This window comes from Aethalodelphis obliquidens, unplaced genomic scaffold (assembly GCF_003676395.1).
Source record: "Aethalodelphis obliquidens isolate GAN/ISIS:26980383/991018 unplaced genomic scaffold, ASM367639v1 scaffold72, whole genome shotgun sequence".
Taxonomy (NCBI): domain Eukaryota; kingdom Metazoa; phylum Chordata; class Mammalia; order Artiodactyla; family Delphinidae; genus Aethalodelphis; species Aethalodelphis obliquidens.
In genome coordinates, this window is record NW_020838016.1 from 3545240 (window position 1) to 3551239 (window position 6000).

Here is a 6000-nt window from a genome sequence, read left to right on the forward strand (position 1 = left end):
TGACTATGTATGGCTCTTTAAAACAAATCATTGAAGAGCCTTTTTTTTTTACTGGGAACCCAGAATGCTTAGGGAACACGCTGCTATTTTAAGGGATTAGTGATTAAGTCACCTGCTGAGAACAGGTGTCAGCTTAGCAGAGAATGACATGGTAGCCCCCTCTCCTGCCCCCAGAACCAGAGGACCTCCTATCGCTCTCCCACTGTTTCTGCTCCTACCTTTGAGAATGGGAAGTTGGCAGGAATTTTAACCTTGATCGTAAGGTGCAGTTTTAACTCTGTTATGCCCTTTCTCTGTAATCTGGCATTAAGAGGGTTTGCAGTTGGGAGGGCAAGAACACCCATTGAGCTTGGCAGATATTCCTCAGAGTGCTAGGAGAGGATAGTCCACATAAAGAGAATCTTCTAAAATAAGTACTCAAATCCCTTTGTGTAAAGGTCTCTTTCATCTCCTCGCCATGCTTCATCTTTTGCACCAAGTTAATTAACAACAATTTTTCATCAAGCACAACTCTGACAGGTAAGTATATGGAGACTGTATCATTTATCTTTCCTTCTCCTCTGGGTATTGTTGGGCTCTATGGAGCTTGAAAAGCGTTCTCTTGTTGGAGGACACGGAAGCAACACTCAGACGGTGTATTCTTCCGTGGTTGTTTTTTTAAACTAAGAATGAGTTTATTTCAGTATTTTAAAATCGAACCATTAAACTCATTCTGCTTTGGCTGATCAATTTTTAAAGTGTATTTATTTATTTGTTTGTTTGGTTGGTTGGTTATTTTTGGCTGCACTGGGTCTTCTTCACTGCATGCGGCCTTTCTCTAGATGTGGCGAGAAAGAGCTGCTCTTCGTTGTGGTACATGGGCTTATTGTGGTGGCTTCTCTTGTTGCGGAGCACGGACTCTAGGTGTGCGGACTCAGTAGTTGTGGCGCACGGGCTTAGTTGCTCCACACCATGTGGGATCTTCCAGGACCAGGGCTCGAACCCGTGTCCCCTGCCTTGGCAGGAGGATTCTTGACCACTGCGCCAACAGGAAAGTCCCTAAAATATATTTTTAAATGTTTCTTTCAGTTAAGTAATATATAAAACACATTCTTGTAAAAAAAAAAAATTAAAGAATATAGAAATATGTAAAGTGAAAACCTTCCCATACCCTTCACCTTCCAATTCAACTTGTCTCCCTGGGATTAACCTCTTTTTTATTATATTAGTTTCAGGTGTACAGCATTAAAATTCAACATCTGCATATACTACGAAGTGATCACCACCACAAGTCTAGTTACCATCAGTCACCTTACGGTTGACCCTTTCACCTGTTTCACCCACCCAACCCCCTTCCCCTCTGGTAAACACTAATACCTTCAAAGTACATCCACAAATGTCACAAATGGCAGAATTTAATTCTATTTATGGCTAAGTAGTATTCCATTATATATATACCACATCTTCTTTACCCATTCATTTATTAACAGACACTTAGGTTGTTTCTCTATCTTGGCAATTGTAAATAATGCTGCAATAAACATAGAGGTGCATGTATCTTTTCAAATTAGTGTTTTCATGTCCTTTGAATACCCAAAAGTAGAATAGCTGGGTCATATGATAGTTTTTTTTCTTAAGTTTTTGAGGAATCTCTGTACTGTTCCCCATAGTGGCTGCACAATTTACAGTCTCACCAACAGTGTACAATGGTTCTCTTTTCTCCACATCCTCTCCAACATTTGTTATTTCTTGTCTTTTTGATAATAACCATTCTAATATGTGTGAGGTGATAACTCACTGGGTTTTGATTAGCATTTCACTAATAATTAGTGATGTTGAACATCTTCATGTGTCTGTTGGCCATCTGTGTGTCTTCTTTGGAAAAATGTCTATTCAAATACTCTGCCTTTTTTAATTGGCTTTTTGTTGTTCCTGAGTTGTATGAGTTCATTGTATTTTTGATATTAATCCCTTATTGGATATATGGTTTGCAAATGTTTTCTCCCATTCTGTAGGTTGCCCTTTTGCTTTGATGATGGTTTCCTTTGCTGTGCAGAAGCTTTTTAGTTTGATGTAGTCCCACTTGTTTATTTTTGCTTTTGTTTCCCTTGCCTTTGGAGTCATATCCACAAAAACATCACTATGACCATTGTAAATGAGGTTACCACCTATGTTTTCTTCTAGGAGTTTAATGGTTTCAGGACTTGCATTCAAGTATTTAATCCATTTTGAGTTAATTTTTGTGTGTGGTGAAAGATAGTGGTCTATTTTATTTCTTTTGCACGTGGCTGTACAGTGTTCCCAACTCCATTTATTGAAGAGAATATCCTCTCTCCATTGTATGTCTTTTGCTCCTTTTTTTGTAAATTAATTGACCATATGTGCATAGGTTTATTTCTGGGCTCTCAGTTGGTCTGTGTGTCTGGTTTTGTGCCAGTAGCATACTGTTTTGATTACTATAGTTTGTTGTATAGTTTGAAATCAGGAGCATGATGCCTCCAGCTTTGTTCTCGTTTCTCAAGATTGTTTTGACTATTCAGGATCTTTTGAGGTTCCATACAAATTTTAGAATTATTTGTTCTATTTCTGTTAAATATGTCATTGGAATTTTGATAGGGATTGCATTGAGTCTGTAGATTGATTTGGGTAGTATGGACATTTTAACAATATTAATTCTTCCAATCCATGAACACAGATTATTCTTCCATTTATTTGTGCCTTCTTCAGTTTCTCTCATCAGTGTCATAGTTTTCAGTGCACAAGCTTTCTCTCCTTTTAAATTTTTTTGAAGTGTTTGAGAAGGATTAAATGTTCTTTGAATGTTTTGTAGAATTCTCCAGTAAATCCATCTGGTCCTGGGCTTTTGTTTGTTGGGAGATTTTTGATTACTGTTTCAACATCCTTACTAGTAATCAGTATATTCAGATTTTTTATTTCTTCATGATTCAGTCTTGGAAGATTGTATGTTTCTAGGAATTTATCTACTTCTGGGTTGTACAATTTGTTGACATATAATTCATAGTACTCTCTTATGATCCTTTGCATTTCTGTGGTATCGGTTGTATCTTCTTCTTAATTTCTGATTTTATTTATTTGAGTCTTCTCTCGCCTTTTCTCTTCCCTTACCTTCTCTCTCTCTCTCCCTCTCTCTCTCTCTCTCTCTCTCTCTCTCTCTCTCTCTCTCTCTCTCCCTCTCGATATAGCTAAAGATTTGTAAATTTTGTTTATCTTTTCAAAGAACCAGCTCTTACTTTCACTGATTATCTTCTCGTTTTCTTAGTCTCTATTTCACTTATTTCCACTCTGATCTTTTATTTTTTTTAACATCTTTATTGAAGTATAATTGCTTTACATTGTTGTGTTAGTTGCTGCTGCATAACAAAGTGAATCAGCTATATGTATACATATATCCCCATATCCCCTCCCTCTTATGTCTCTCTCCCACCCTCCCTATCCCACCCCTCTAGGTGGTCACAAAGCACCAAGCTGATCTCCCTGTTCTATGCAGCTGCTTCCCACTAGCTATCTAGTTTACATTTGGTAGTGTATATATGTCAATTCTACTAATTTTGAGCTTCATTTGTTCTTCATTTTCTAGTTCCTTTAGGTGTAAAGTTAGATTGTTTATTTGAGATTTTTCTTTTTTCTTGAGGTAGGCCTGTATTGCTATGAACTTCCCTCCTAGAACCACTTTTGCTGCATCACTTAGATTTTGGTATGCTATATTTCTATTTTCATTTATCTCTAGGTTTTTTTTCATTTATCTCTAAGTTTTTTAGGAGATTAATTTCTCCTTTGATTTCTTCAATGACCCATTAGTTATTCAGTAAAATGTTGTTTAATCTCCACATTTTTGCAGTTTTTCTTGTTTTTTCTTGTGACTGATTTCTAGTTTAATACCATTGTAGTCAGAGAAAATACTTGATATGATTTAAATCTTCTTGAATTTATTGAGACTCATTTTGTGACCTAACATGTGGTTTACCCTGGAGAATGTTGCATGTACAGTTGAGAAGAATGTGCATTCTGCTGCTTTTGGATAGAATGTTGTGTGTGTGTGTATGTGTGCATGTGTGTGTGCATGCATGTGTATAAAGTCAATCTGATTTAATGTGTCATTTAAATTCCATATTTCATTATTGATTTTCTGTCTGGATGATCTATCCATTTGGTGTAAGTGGGGTGTTAAAGTCTGCAACTGTTATTTATTGCTTTCAATTTCTCCCTTTAAATCCATTAATATTTGCTTTATATACCTTGGTGCTCCTCTGTTAGGTGCATATACATTTGTAAATGTTATATCTTCTTTCTGGATTAACCCCTTTATCATTAAGTCTTTTTTTTTTTCTTTTTTTTTTTTTTGGCGGTACATGGGCCTCTCACTGTTGTGGTCTCTCCCGCTGTGGAGCACAGGCTCCAGACGCATAGGCTCAGCGGCCATGGTTCACAGGCCTAGCCGCTCCACGGCACGTGGCATCTTCCCAGACCGCCTGCATCGGCAGGTGGACTCTCAACCACTGCGCCACCAGGGAAGCCCATTAAGTCTTTTTTAAAATGTTTATTTTGTCTGATATGAGTATAGGTACTCCACCTTTCCATTTGCATCGAATATCTTTTTCCACCCCTTCACTTTCAGACTGTGTGTATCTTTTCTTCTGAAGTGAGTCTCTTGGAGGCAGCATATAGATTGGTCTTGTTCCTTACCCATTTAGCCACTCTATGTATTTTGATTGGTGAATTTAGTCCATTTACATTTAAAGTAATTATTGATAGAAATGTGCTTATTGCCATTCTGTTAATTGTTTTCTGGCTGTTTTGTAGTTCTTCTTTGTCCCTTTCTTCTTCTCTTTTTCTCTTCCCTTGTGTTTTTGTGATTTTCTTTAACATTATGTTTAGATTCCTTTCTCATGTTTTGTGTGTACCTACTATAAGTTTTTTCCTTGTGGTTACTGCATGGTTCACATATATCATTCTATGTAATTAGTCATCTCTTTTAAACTGGTAGCAACTTAAATTTGAACACATCCCAAAAAGGTGATGGAACACATTCCATCATTTTACCGCCTCCACATTTTATACTTTAGATGACATATTTTACATCTTTTTATTTCATGCATCCCTTAACTAATTATTGTAATTTTAGTTAATTTTGCTACTTTCATCTTTTAACTTTCGTGCTTGCTTTATAAGTGATTGATCCACTATCTTTATTATATATTTTCCCTTAGTCTTTCTCATCTGCAAATATTGCACTAAATTTCCCAAACAGCAAGCTCTATATACTTCTTGCTCCAAACATCATTCTTTAAAAAATATCTTGCTTGTCTTTAGTCTTTTTTTCCAACACGTTTTGGCTCCTTCTTGGCCTTAGCCTTTCTGACACTCTTCTCATGGGTATAACAGGCCTGGACTAGCCATTGGTTCCCACTGCAGCTCATATCTATGGGATTATATTTACCTCACTGTTTACAAATGTTAACTACATTTTGTTTGTTTCCCTGATTCTGCACTTTACGGACTAGATCTCAAGGTCTATGGACACTGCTTCTAACCCATTTACTGGATACTTCCACCTGAAAATTTCTCTGATTTCATATTCCCTTTGTGCTATACCGGTTATCTTCCATGATACTTGGTTCCATGGTGTTATTAGACCAATTTCTCCCCACTCTTTCCAATTTTGGGTGGAATCTCTCAATTAAGTAGGCATTTCCTGTCAAACAGGTCTTCCCAGATTTAGTGCAAAGCACTCAAAATCTCTGCCAGAAGTTCTGGTATCAAAAACCACAATCTAGAAAACTAAAGCCTGCTACTTAATACCAGGAATAGCCAATACTTCAGTTTTCACTCCTCATTATTCTTCACAAGTGGCAACCTTTAAAATGCAGTGTGACATGATTATGACCTCTGCCTACCTCTACTTTAGCCTTCCATGGATTTTATAAGGGCCTTCAAAGCCAATAAAGATATACATGGCAGGGTTCTTCTGCCTCACTCACTCCTTTATATATAACTCTGTAG